Source organism: Bos indicus, chromosome X (genome assembly GCF_029378745.1).
Source record: "Bos indicus isolate NIAB-ARS_2022 breed Sahiwal x Tharparkar chromosome X, NIAB-ARS_B.indTharparkar_mat_pri_1.0, whole genome shotgun sequence".
Classification (NCBI taxonomy): Eukaryota; Metazoa; Chordata; class Mammalia; order Artiodactyla; family Bovidae; genus Bos; species Bos indicus.
This window is the reverse complement of record NC_091789.1, coordinates 42,347,616-42,361,916: the sequence shown is the minus strand read 5'-3', so window position 1 is coordinate 42,361,916 and position 14,301 is coordinate 42,347,616. Positions and strand designations below refer to the sequence as shown.

The 14,301-nt window shown below is 36.4% G+C and overlaps 1 protein-coding gene across 5 annotated transcripts in view; it reads right to left on the bottom strand.

Moving 5' to 3' along the window:
- PCDH11X (protocadherin 11 X-linked) overlaps positions 1-14,301 on the bottom strand; it is a 999,015-nt gene that overhangs the window by 849,271 nt on the left and 135,443 nt on the right. The gene's annotated exons all lie outside the window — the stretch shown is intronic.

Genomic DNA, 14,301 nt, shown 5'->3' with positions numbered 1-14,301 from the left:
TGGTACCTGGAAAACATGAAACATACTGATGTGCTTTGTGCCAAGTGTACTGATTATATTAACTGAGGACATTGATATAATATGAGTCAAGAATGAATATTTGTTTCTGATAAGATTAAAATTATTTTTTAAGTTAAGCAACAAGATAATTAGTTCTCTACATGTTAGCTTCAACATGCCAGGGTCAGGATTACAGTGAGACGATGAGGTTTCTCTATCAGAGCACTTGCAAGACCTTGAAAGTGAGTGCCTTTTAATTTTGTGGACTAAGTGTCTCCTTCATTTCAACTTATTCCCGGCCATGTAATGTACACTAACTGATGTTTATATTATTTAACTTTAGATCTCTTCTTCTGTCCAGATGTTCCATTCAGTCAGAATTGAAGGTATATAAAATTTTCATGTATGTGTACATTTTCAGTACTTGAGAATTAAGGACAAAAATGTGATATGTTTTACAAGTGGTATTTGAAGGTACTAAAAAGGATGCTCACCAAATACTTGATTTCAAATGATAAGGCATCTATTTTTAATATAAATTACAGGGTAACAGATTTATCCCTGGACATGAGAAGTAGACTTTGCTTAATATAGTTATTAAAATGGTCATGCATATGTCAGTCAGTCAGTTCGGTTGCTCAGTCGGGTCCAACTCTTTGCAACCCCCTTAACTGCAGCACACTAGGCTTCCCTGTCCATCATCAACTCCCAGAGTTTGCTCAAACTCATATCCATTGAGTTGGTGATGTCATCCAACCATCTCATCCTCTGTTATTCCCTTCTCCTCCTGCCTTCAATCTTTCCCAGAGTCAAGGTCTTTTCCAGTGAGTCAGTTCTTTGCCTCAGGTGGCCAAAGTATTGGAGGTTCAGCTTCAGCATCAGTCCTTCCAATGAATATTCAGGACTGATTTCCTTTAGAATGGACTGGTTTGATCTCCGTGCAGTCCAAGGGTCTCTCAAGAGTTTTTCCAACACCACACTTTGAAAGCATCATTCTTCGGCTCTTAGCTTTCTTTATGGTCCACCTCTCACATCCTTATATGACTACTATAGAAATCATAGCTTTGAATATACAGACCTTTGTTGGCAAAGTGATGTCTCTGCTTTTTAATTCACTAAGTTTGTAGTAGCTTTTCTTCCAAGGAGCAAGTGTTTTTAAATTTCATGGCTGCAGTCAGCATCCACAGTGATTTTGGGGCCCAAGAAAATAAAACTGCCACTGCTTTCATTTTTTTCTCCATCTATTTGCCATGAGGATATGGGATTGGATGTCATGATCTTTGCTTTTTTCTTTGATTTTTAAAAATTTATTTTTAATTGGAGGATAACTGTTTTCCAATATTGTTTTGGGTTCTGCCATAGAGCAATGTGAATCAGCCATAAGTGTACATGTTCCCTCCCTTTTGAACCTTCCCCCTCAACCCTCCACCCCATCCCACCCTTCTAGGTTGTCACAGAGTACCACATTTAGCTCCCTGTGTTATATAACTTCTCATTAGCTATCTCATTTACATATGGTAGTGTATATGTTTCAGTGTTACTCTCTCAGTACATCCCACTCTCTTCTTTCCCTGCTATGTCCAAAGTCTGTTCCCTATGTCTGTATCTCTATTCCTGCCTTGCAAATAGGTTCATTAGTACCATTTTTTCTAGATTCCATATATATGCATTAATATATGACATTTATTTTTCTTTCTGACTAACTTCAGTCTGTTTAGCGGGCTCTAGGTTCATCCACCTCATTAGAACTGCCTCAAATGTGTTCCTTTTTATGGCTTAGGAGTATTGCATTGTATATATGTACCACAACTTCTTTATCTATTAATCTGCTAATGTATATGTAGGTTGCTTCCATGGCCATCCATTGTAAATAAGTTTCAATGTTCACTTTCAAGACAGCTTTTTCACTCTCTCTCACTTTCATCAAGAGGCTCTTTAGTTCCTCTTCACTTTCACTACCTTTTGCATTTTGTGATTTTACTTCCAAATAAATATCTTTAAAGGTTACAAAAGCTGTGTTTGAAATTCAGATAATAAACATTAAATTAGAAGTGGTAGTTGTATGAAATTCATATTGAACTATTTTGACAGGGTTTTATGAATTTTATCTCATGATATATGGTATAAAAAAACAGCCAGTCAAATTACTTTGTATATCTTAACTGAATCAAATTATTATGATTTAGGGAATAAGATGAGAGTGACATTTTGAATAAAGGTCAGACACTTTTATAGAAAACAAAATATGCATTTGACATTGCTGAACTTTGTGAACTAGACAATATGATCTGATCTAAGAATACTTCCAAATTTTACACTTGGATGTTTTTGCATTTTTGCAGATCATCATGTATGCCTTCTGTGAGGATTGCAAATGTCAGTATTAGGATATATCTTATTTAAGAAAGTTAAATGTTGTATATCTAAAAGTTATTGAGAATGGTCTTTTTTGTTTGTTTTGATGAGTGTTTGTATGAACACTTAAGAACTTGCTTAGTTTCATTCTTTTACAAGTGGTTGACCAGTTTTCCCAGCACCACTTGTTAAAGAGATTGTCTTTAATCCATTGTATATTCTTGCCTCCTTTGTCAAAGATAAGGTGTCCATATGTGCATGGATTTATCTCTGGGCTTTCTATTTTGTTCCATTGATCAATATTTCTGTCTTTGTGCCAGAACCATACTGTCTTGATAACTGTGGCTTTGTAGTAGAGCCTGAGGTCAGGTAGGTTGATTCCTCCAGTTCCATTCTTCTTTCTCAAGATAGCTTTGGCTATTCGAGGTTTTTTTGTATTTCCATACAAATTGTGAAATTATTTGTTGTAGCTCTGTGAAGAATACCATTGGTAGCTTGATAGGGATTGCACTGAATCTATAAATTGCTTTGGGTAGTATACACATTTTCACTATATTGATTCTTCCAATCCATGAACATGGTATATTTCTCCATCTATTAGTGTCCTCTTTGATTTCTTTCACCAGTGTTTTATAGTTTTCTATATATAGGTCTTTAGTTTCTTTAGGTAGATATATTCCTAAGTATTTTATTCTTTCTGTTGCAATGGTGAATGGAATTGTTTCCTTAATTTCTCCTTCTGTTTTCTCATTATTAGTGTATAGGAATGCAAGGGATTTCTGTGTGTTGATTTTATATCCTGCAAATTTACTATAGTCATTGATTAGTTCTAGTAATTTTCTGGTGGAGTCTTTAGGGTTTTCTATGTAGAGGATCATATCATCTGCAAACAGTGATAGTTTTACTTCTTCTTTTCCAATTTGGATTCCTTTTATTTCTTTTTCTGCTCTGATTGCTGTGGCCAAAACTTCCAAAACTGTGGTGAATAGTAATGGTGAAAGTGGGCACCCTTGTCTTGTTCCTGACTTTAGAGGAAATGCTTTCAATTTTTCACCACTGAGGATAATGTCTGCTGTGGGTTTGTCATATATAGCTTTTATTATGTTGAGGTATGTTCCTTCTATTCCTGCTTTCTGGAGAGTTCTTATCATAAATGGATGTTGAATTCATCAAGGGCTTTCTCTGCATCCATTGAGATAATCATATGGTTTTTCTTTTTCAATTTGTTAATGTGGTGTATTACATTGATTGATTTGTGGATATTGAAGAATCCTCGCATCCCTGGGATGAAGCCCACTTGGTCATGGTGTATGATCTTTTTAATGTATTGTTGGATTCTGATTGCTAGAATTTTGTTAAGGATTTTTGCATCTATGTTCATCAGTGATATTGGCCTGTAGTTTTCTTTTTTTGTGGGATCTTTGTCAGGTTTTGGTATTAGGGTGATGGTGGCCTCATAGAATGAGTTTGGAAGTTTACCTTCCTCTGCAATTTTCTGCAAGAGTTTGAGCAGGATAGGTGTTAGCTCTTCTCTAAATTTTTGGTAGAATTCAGCTGTGACTCCGTCTGGACCTGGGCTTTTGTTTGCTGGAAGATTTTTGATTACAGTTTCAATTTCCATGCTTGTGATGGGTCTGTTAAGATTTTCTATTTCTTCCTGGTCCAGTTTTGGAAAGTTGTACTTTTCTAAGAATTTGTCCATTTCTTCCACATTGTCCATTTTATTGGCATATAATTGTTGATAGTAGTCTCTTATGATCCTTTGTATTTCTGTGTTGTCTGTTGTGATCTCTCCATTTTTGTTTCTAATTTTGTTGATTTGATTTTTCTCCCTTTGTTTCTTGATGAGTCTGGCTAATGGTTTGTCAATTTTATTTATCCTTTCAAATAACCAGCTTTTGGCTTTGTTGATTTTTGCTATGGCCTCTTTTGTTTCTTTTGCATTTATTTCTGCCCTAATATTTAAGATTTCTTTCCTTCTACTAACCCTGGGGTTCTTAATTTCTTTTTCTCTAGCTGCTTTAGGTGTACGGTTAGGTTATTTATTTGACTTTTTTCTTGTTTCTTGAGGTATGCCTGTATTGCTATGAACTTTCCCCTTAGGACTGCTTTTAAAGTGTCCCACAAGTTTTGGGTTGTTGTGTTTTCATTTTCATTAGTTTCTATGCAAATTTTGATTTCTTTTTTTATTTCTTCTGAGATTTGTTGGTTATTCAGCAGTGTGTTGTTCAGCCTCCATATGTTGGAATGTTTAATAGTTTTTCTCCTGTAATTGAGATCTAATCTTACGGCACTGTGGTCAGAAAAGATGCTTGGAATGATTTCTATTTTTTTGAATTTACTGAGGCTAGACTTGTAAAAGAATGAAACTAGAACACTTTCTAACACCATACACAAAAATAAACTCAAAATGGATTAAAGATCTCAATGTAAGACCAGAAACTATAGAACTCCTAGAGGAGAACATAGGCAAAACACTCTCCGACATACATCACAGCAGGATCCTCTATGACCCACCTCCCAGAATATTGGAAATAAAAGCAAAAATAAACAAATGGGACCTAATTAAACTGAAAAGCTTCTGGACAACAAAGGAAACTATTAGCAAGGTGAAAAGGCAGCCTTCAGAATGGGAGAAAATAATAGCAAATGAAGCAACTGACAAACAACTAATCTCAAAAATATACAAGCAACTCCTACAGCTCAACTCCAGAAAAATAAGTGACCCAATCAAAAAATGCGCCAAAGAACTAAATAGACATTTCTCCAAAGAAGACATACAGATGGCTAACAAACACATGAAAAGATGCTCAACATCACTCATTATCAGAGAAATGCAAATCAAAACCACTATGAGGTACCATTTCACGCCAGTCAGAATGGCTGCGATCCAAAAGTCAACAAGCAATAAATGCTGGAGAGGGTGTGGAGAAAAGGGAACTCTCTTATACTGTTGGTGGGAATGCAAACTAGTATAGCCACTATGGAGAACAGTGTGGAGATTCCTTAAAAAACTGGAAATAGAACTGCCTTATGATCCAGCAATCCCACTGCTGAGCATACACACTGAGGAAACCAGAAGGGAAAGAGACATGTGTACCCCAATGTTCATCGCAGCACTGTTTATAATAGCCAGGACATGGAAGCAACCTAGATGTCCATCAGCAGATGAATTGATAAGAAAGCTATAGTACAAATACACAATGGAGTATTACTCAGCCATTAAAAAGAATACATTTGAATCAGTTCTAATGAGATGGATAAAACTGGAACCTATTATACAGAGTGAAGTAAGCCAGAAAGAAAAACACCAATACAGTATACTAACGCATATATATGGAATTTAGAAAGATGGTAACAATAACCCTGTGTACGAGACAGCAATAGAGACACTGATGTATAGATCAGTCTTATGGACTCTGTGGGAGAGCGAGAGGGTGGGGAGATTTGGGAGAATGGCATTGAAACATGTATAATATTATGTATGAAACGAGTCGCCAGTCCAGGTTCGATGCACGATACTGGATGCTTGGGGCTGGCGCACTGGGACGACCCAGAGGGAGGGTATGGGGAGGGAGGAGGGAGGAGGGTTCAGGATGGGGAACACAGGTATACCTGTGGCGGATTCATTTCGATATTTGGCAAAACTAATACAATATTGTAAAGTTTAAAAATAAAATAAAATTAAAAAAAAAAAAAGAAATGCACAGAACAAATAATAATTAAAAAAAGAACTTCCCTAAATCTGTGGCTGAATGTTTCTACACAAGGCACCTAGAGCTCTCTTTCTGTAACATTTCATTGTTTATGCAAATCACCAAGTTGCTAAAGTAAGGTGTTTCAGCTAGGCATATGAAAGGAATACATATCATAGTTGAATATTAGTATCAACCTTTTCCAGCTTCTAATTTCATCTCTTCCTACCTTAGGTAGTACTTACTGCAAACTAATAAGACTCAACATAGGAAACATTAGCGTTGTTATTTTCATTGCTTCATATGAAGTGAAACCTTATCAAGGTGATATCCATAGACAAGCCACAGACAGAAAGGCAAATTTGCTCATCAGCAGTCTTCTCAGATTAGTTGGAACATTTTGTTTCACTGACAGATGCTATAAATATATACATTCCAGGGATCAAAGCTTAGTGAAACTGGCTTCAATGGCTAGGTACTATTGGGCAGTGACTCTCTCCAAGCCAAAAACAGGAAGTGTTATAAAGCAGACATTACTGAAGACTAAAATTACTTTAAAACTGGAAATCTAACCATATAATGTGCCTTTTCAGACAAATTAAAAAATGGATGTGACATGCCAGTTTCCACGATCTCTCCTGAACTGGTTTTCTAATATTTATTCAGTTCAGTTCAATTCAGTCACTCAGTCATGTCTGACTCTTTGTGACCCCATGAATCGCAGCATGCCAGGCCTCCCTGTCCATCACCAGCTCCTGGAGTTCACTCAGACTCACATCCATCGAGTCAGTGAGACCATCCAGCAATCTCATCCTCTGACATCCTCTTCTCCTTCTGCCCCCAATCCCTCCCAGCATCAGAGACTTTTCCAATGAGTCAATTCTTCGCAGGAGGAGGCCAAACTACTGGATTTTCAGCTTTAGTATCATTCCCTCCAAAGAAATCCCAGGGCTGATCTCCTTCAGAATGGACTGGTTGGATCTCCTTGCACTCCAAGGGACTCTCAAGACTCTTCTTTAAAGCTACAGTTCAAAACCATCAATTCTTTGGTGCTCAGCTTTCTTCACAGTCCAACTCTCACGTCCATACATAACCACTGGAAAAACCATAGCCTTGACTAGATGGACTTCTGTTGGCAAAGTAATGTCTCTGCTTTTGAATATGCTGTCTAGGTTGGTCATAACTTTCCTCCCAAGGAGTAAGCATCTTTTAATTTCAAGGCTGCAGTCACCATCTGCAGTGATTTTGGAGCCCAAAAAATTAAAGTCTGACACAGTTTCCACTGTTTCCCCATCTATTTCCCATGAAGTGATGGGACCAGATGCCATGATCTTCGTTTTCTGAATGTTGAGCTTTAAGCCAACTTTTTCACTCTCCTCTTTCACTTTCATCAAGAGGCTTTTTAGTTCCTCTTCACTTTCTGCCATAAGGGTGGTGTCATCTGCATATCTGAGGTTATTGATATTTCTCCCGGCAATCTTGATTCCAGCTTGTGTTTCTTCCAGTCCAGTATTTCCCATGATGTACTCTGCATATAAGTTAAATAAGCAGGGTGACAATATACAGCCTTGTTGTATTCCTTTTCCTATTTGGAACCAGTCTGTTGTTCCATGTTCAATTCTAACTGTTGCTTCCTGACCTGCATATAGGTTTCTCAAGAGGCAGATCAGGTGGTCTGGTATTCCCACCTCTTGAAGAATTTTCCACAGTTTATTGTGATCCACACAGTCAAAGGCTTTGGCATAGTCAGTAAAGCAGAAATAGATTTTTTCTCTGGAACTCCCTTGCTTTTACAAGGATCCAGTGGATATTGGCAATTTGATCTCTGGTTCCTCTGCCTTTTCTAAAACCTGCTTGAACACCTGGAAGTTTACGGTTCACCTATTGCTGAAGCCTGGCTTGGAGAATTTTGAGCATTACTTTACTAGCATGTGAGATGAGTGCAATTGTGCAGTAGTTTGAGCATTCTTTGGCATTGCCTTTCTTTGGGATTGGAATGAAAACTGACCTTTTTCAGTCCTGCGGCCACTGCTGAGTTTTCCAAATTTGCTGGCATACCGCGTGCAGCACTTTCACAACATCATCTTTCAGGATTTGAAATAGTTCAACTGGAATGCCATCACCTCCACAAGCTTTGTTCGTAGAAATGCTTTCTAAGGCCCACTTGACTTCACATTCCAGGATGTCTGGCTCTAGGTGAGTGATCACACCATCGTAATTATCTGGGTTGTGCGGATTTTTTTTGTAGAGTTCTGTGTATTCTTGCCACCTCTTCTTAATATCTTCTGCTTCTGTTAGCTCACTACCGTTTCTGTCCTTTGTCGAGCCCATCTTTGCATGAAATTGACCTTGCCTGTAACTAAAGATCAGTTATTTACAAAAACACCAAAATCAATTTAATATGTGCTAATATTTAAAAATCTTACTAGTGAAAATAGTTTAATAGTACACATGATTTTTATATTTTCTTTTGCCATATGATTTTAATTTATTTTAAAGATAGAATTACATACTGTACGTTGTCTGTATGTCATTAGAACAGCTCCTTAAAGTTTATTTTTTAGTAATTATACAGTGTGTTCATCTAGCATTATAATGGTGAAATGCATTTTTAGACAAATTATTCTTGAGTTTCCTCCAGAAGGCTTATCTTTCTTAGAAAAAAGAACAATAAGAGAGCAATGACAATATTTGTTCCAAAAGTATTAATAATTTTGTGTTTTATTTTTAAATACTGTTTTCATAAACATTTTATTTGTCACTTACTATTGTCGGGAGGAATAGCAATAACCTCGGATATGCAAATGACACCACCCTTATGGCAGAAAGAGAAGAGGAACTAAAAAGCCTCTTAATGAAAGTGAAAGAGGAGAGCGAAAAAGTTGGCTTAAAGCTCAACATTCAGAAAACGAAGATCATGGCATCTGGTCCCATCACTTCATGGGAAATAGATGGGGAAACAGTGGAAACTGTGTCAGACTTTATTTTTTGGGGCTCCAAAATCACTGCAGATGGTGACTGCAGCCATAAAATTAAAAGATGCTTACTCCTTGGAAGGAAAGTTATGACCAACCTAGATAGCATATTCAAAAGCAGAGACATTGCTTTGCCAACAAGGGTCTGTCAACTCAAGGCTATGGTTTTTTCAGTGGCAGTGTATGAAAATGAGAGTTGAACTGTGAAAAAAGCTGAGTGCTGAAGAATTGATGATTTTGAACTGTGGGTTTGGAGAAGACTCTTGAAAGTCCCTTGGACTGCAAGGAGATCCAACCAACCCATTCTAAAGGAGATCAGTCCTGGGTATTCTTTGGAAGGAATGATGCTGAAGCTAAAGCTCCAGTACTTTGGCCACCTCATGAGAAGAGTTGACTCATTGGAAAAGACCCTGATGCTGGGAGGGATTAGGATCAGGAGGAGAAGGGAACGACAGAGGACGGAATGGCTAATAGTATCACCAACTCGATGGACATGAGTTTCTGTGGACTCTGGGAGTTGGTGATGAACAGGGAGAACTAGCGTGCTGTGATTCTTGGGATCACAAAGATTTGGACAGGACTTAGCGACTGAACTGAACTGATCCATCTAACCAGTGTCATGATTCTTCATTGATTTAATGATCTCTATTACTACATGAAATAAACAAACAAACAAGCAAAAGCATTTCCTAAGTGCCTACGTGATTAAAACGGAGCTGGTTACTGTGGGTAGAAAACTAATATAGACATTGTACCTGCCATTGAAAAAATCAGTCTAGTGACTAAGTTTATTAATGAGCAATGTGTCAAAGACAGGGATGAGGATTCATTTAATGGAGGTATGTTTGTATTCAATGTTCATCATCTTTGTTTGCACATCCAAATCACCTGTTAAGCTAATAAAAAACAAAGATAGCTAGGCTTAAATTCAGATCTACTCTATCAGAATCTCACAGGAGAGATTCTGACCTCTAAATGCAATGTCAACACATAGCCAGTGTTGTTAATCACTGGTCTAGACAGTGATCAAATGAAAGGTCATCTTTATCAAAATGGTTAATATAATGTGTCAGTCAGTGATGATTCAGCTTGTTTGTCTCATTCTAATAATAGGGGAGAATGAAGTTTATTTTACTTTTAAATAAAAACAAATTGAGAAAATGCTGAAGAATATTCAATATATCATTGCTTATTAGGTATTTTAACCCTCTATGACCAACACAGAAAACAAAGACTTCAATATGCTGAATTTTATTAAAATAAGATTTAAAAGTTATTTATACATATTTGTACATTAAAGTGATGCAAATGTCAGCTTCTAGAGATATTTGGAAGCTAAAAATGTCTTCTTTATTACAATATTAAATATATAGCATTGTACTATTTTCTAGTGTGGAATATGCTAATTTTTATTTTAAATATGACCCAACAATTAAAAGGTATTATGTGTACACTGAAAAACCACGTCCTGAATTGTACTTTTTCTAACTGAATGCTCTGAAGTGCGAATTTTGAGTATAAGAATAACAAGTGGTTGGTTTTATATGTTAAAGATTAAGAATTAATGTGTTGACATCCTCTTGGATAGGAAGAACTAATACTGTTAAAATGTCCACAGTACTCAAAGCAATCCACAGGTTTAATGTGGTCCCAATAAAACTACCCATGACATTTTTTCACAAAATTAGAACAAGTAATACTAAAATTTATACTGAACCACTAAAGACCTAGAATTTCCAAAGCAATCCTAAGGGAAAAGAATAAACCTCGAAGCATAACACTCCCAGACTTCAGATAATACTAAGAAGCCACAGTAAGCTAAACAGTATTGTGTAACAAAAACAAATATATAGATAAATAAACCAGAATAGAGTCCAGAATTAAAACCCATAAAACTATGGTCAATTAATATTTGATAATAAAAGGCAAAATGTACAGTGGAGAAAATACAGTCTCCTCAGCAGGTAGTAATGGGAAAGCTGACAGCCTCATGTAAATCAATGAAACTAGAACACTCCCTCACAGCATATACAAAAATAAACTTAAAATGGTTAAAAAATCTAAATAAACTTCTAAGAGAACATAGGCAATACATTGTCTGACATAAATTGTGGCAATATTTTCTTAGATCAGTCTCCCAAGCCAAAGAAATAAAAGCAAAAATGAACAAATGAGACGAATAAAACTTCAGAGGTTTTGCACAGCAAAGGAAAACATCAAGAAAACAAAAAGACTCTTACTGAATGAGAGAAAGTATTTGCAAATAATCTGACTGATAACGGGTTAATTTCCAAAATACACAAACAACTTATATAACTCAATATTAAAAAAAGCAATCAAAAAACAGAAAATCTAAATATGCATTTTTCTAAAGCAGACATAAAGATAGACTTCTCTGTCCATGGAATTATCTAGTCAAGAACACCGGAGGGGTTAGCCATTCCCTTCTCTAGGTGATCTTCCTGACACAGGGATGGAACCTGGGTCTCTTGCATTGGCAAGCAGGTTCTCTACTTTGTGAATCACCAAAGACGCCCAGATAAAAAAGAGGCACATGAAATGATGCTCAACATTGCTAATTATTATAGAAGTGCAAATCAAAACCATGATGAGATATCACTTCACACCAGTGAGAATAGTCATCATCAAAAGAGAACATCCTCTTCCAACATCCTCCACCAAGAGACGACTCTACACATGGACATCACCAGATGGTCAATATCGACATCAGATCGATTATATTCTTTGCAGCCGAAGATAGAGAAGCTCTACACTGTCAGCACAAACAAGACCAAGAGCTGACACTCTCAGATAATTAACTCCTTATTGCAAAATTCAGATTTAAATTCTACTTCATTGACTATGCCAAAGTCTTTAACTGTGTGGATCACAACAAACTGTGGAACATTCTTAAAGAGGTGGGAATATCAGTCACCTTACCTGCCTCCTGAGAAATCTGTATGCAGGTCAAGAAGCAACAGTAAGAAACAGACATGGAACAATGGACAGGCTTCAAATTGGAAAAGAAGTACGTCAAGGCTGTATATTGTCACCCTATTTATTTAACTTACATGCAGAGTACATTAGGTAAAATACTGGGCTGGATGAAGCACAAGCTGGAATCAAGATTGCCAGGAGAAATATCAATAACCACAGATATGCAGATGACACCACCCTTATGGCAGAAAGCAAAGAGGAACTGAACAGCCTCTTGATGAAAGTGAAAGAGGAGAGTGAAAAAGCTGGCTTGAAACTCAGCATTCAGGAAACTAAGATCATGGCATCCGGTCACATCACTTCATGGCAAATAGATGGGGAAACAACAGAAACAGTGACAGACTTTATTTTCTTAGGTGCCAAAATCACTGCACATGGTAACTGCAACCATTATATTAAAAGACCCTTTCTCTTTTGAAGAAAAGTTATGACCAACACAGACAACAGAGACTATTAAAAAGCAAAGACTACTTTGCTAACAAATGTCCATCTAGTCAAAGCTGTGGTTTTTCCAGTAGTCATGTATGGATGTGAGAGTTGGACTGTAAAGAAAGCTGAGTGCCAAAGAACTGATACTTTTGAAATGTGGTGTTGGAGAAGACTCTTGAGAGTCCCTTGGACTGCAAAGAGATCCAACCAGTCCATTCTAAAGATCAGTCCTGGGTGTTCTTTGGAAGGACTGATGTTGAAGCTGAAACTCCAATACTTTGGCCACCTGATGTGGAGAACTGACTCATTGGAAAAGACTCTGATGCTGGGAAAGATTGAAGGCAGGAGGAGAAGGAGGTGACAGAGGATGAGATGGTTGGATGGCATCACCGACTCAATAGACATGAGTTTGAGCAAGCTCTGGGAGTTGGTGATGGACAAGGAAGCCTGGTGTACTGCAGTCCATGGGGTCACAAAGAGTCAGACATGACTGAGTGACTGAACTGAAACCATCAATAATAAAAGCTGAAGAATGTGTGGAGAAATGAGAATCCTTGTACATTCTTGGTAAAAATGTAAATTGGTGCAATCGTTATGGAAAACTGTATGGAAGTTCCTTAAAAAAACTAAAAAATAGAGTTATCATATGGTTCTGCAATTCCACCCTTGGAGATATATCTAGAGAAAACTCTAATTCAAAAAGGTACATGAACCCAAATGTTCATAGCACCACTATTTATAATAGCCAACACTGGAAGTGACTTAAATGTCCATCAACAAATAAATGGATAAAGATGTGTGACATATACAATGGAATATTACTCAGCCATAAAAAATAATGCCATTTGCCACAACATAGAGGAACCTAGAGAAAGTCAGACAGAGAAAGACAACTATTATATGAGACAAAGAATATACTAAATATTATATCATATTTTCAGCCATTAAAGGAAAAATATGTACAGTGGGTATAAAGGGGGAAAGATAACAAAAAAGAAAATGGAAATAACATTAACTCTCCAAAAATTGACTTTTTATTAATTATGTAGTGTTTTGCAATTGGAAGTAAAAATATAATTTAACAGAAAAAAATTCTGTTAAATGAAACTACAACATTTCTCTATAAAAATTACATTCAGTACAAATATCAGCTATTGTGTATGAAACAAAAAAGTATCTAATAATGATATTTATTAGAGTAATTGATAACCGATAGGATGAAATATAAAGATGTTTTAAAATTTAGTTACCTTAAAAATTTTTCCTATTTATGCTTATAATACATTTCTAAAACTGTAATTTCAGACTTTTGGTAAGCATTACCAAAGTTTACTTCTAAAAGCTGCTGCTTACATACTACCACAGTGTCTCTTGGCATGTCTCAGTAGATGATGACTATATACTAAAAGCATTGAATTTCATTTTCAGTATCTATTATTTTCCCACATAATTATTTTGAATACAATATCTGGAACAATTTTAAACAAATAACGCTTTAGTCACTAAATCATGTCCTACTCTTGCGATCCCATGGACTTTAGCCCACCAGACTCCTCTATCCATGGTATTTTCCAGGTAAGAATACTGCAGTAGATTGCCATTTCCTTCTCCAGGGGATCTTCCCAACCCAGGAATCAAACCCAGGTCTACTGCATTGCAAGCAGATTCTTTACCAACTGAGCTATGAGGGAAGCCATATTATTACTTATTACAAACTTATTACTGATTTTAATGAAATCTCCTCTGGTATTTCTCTATGAATTGTAATGTTGACTGCTGGATAAGTGCACAAGGTGATTTGTGTTCAATGACGTTCATTATAAGTTTGTTTATAATAGCATATAATTTAA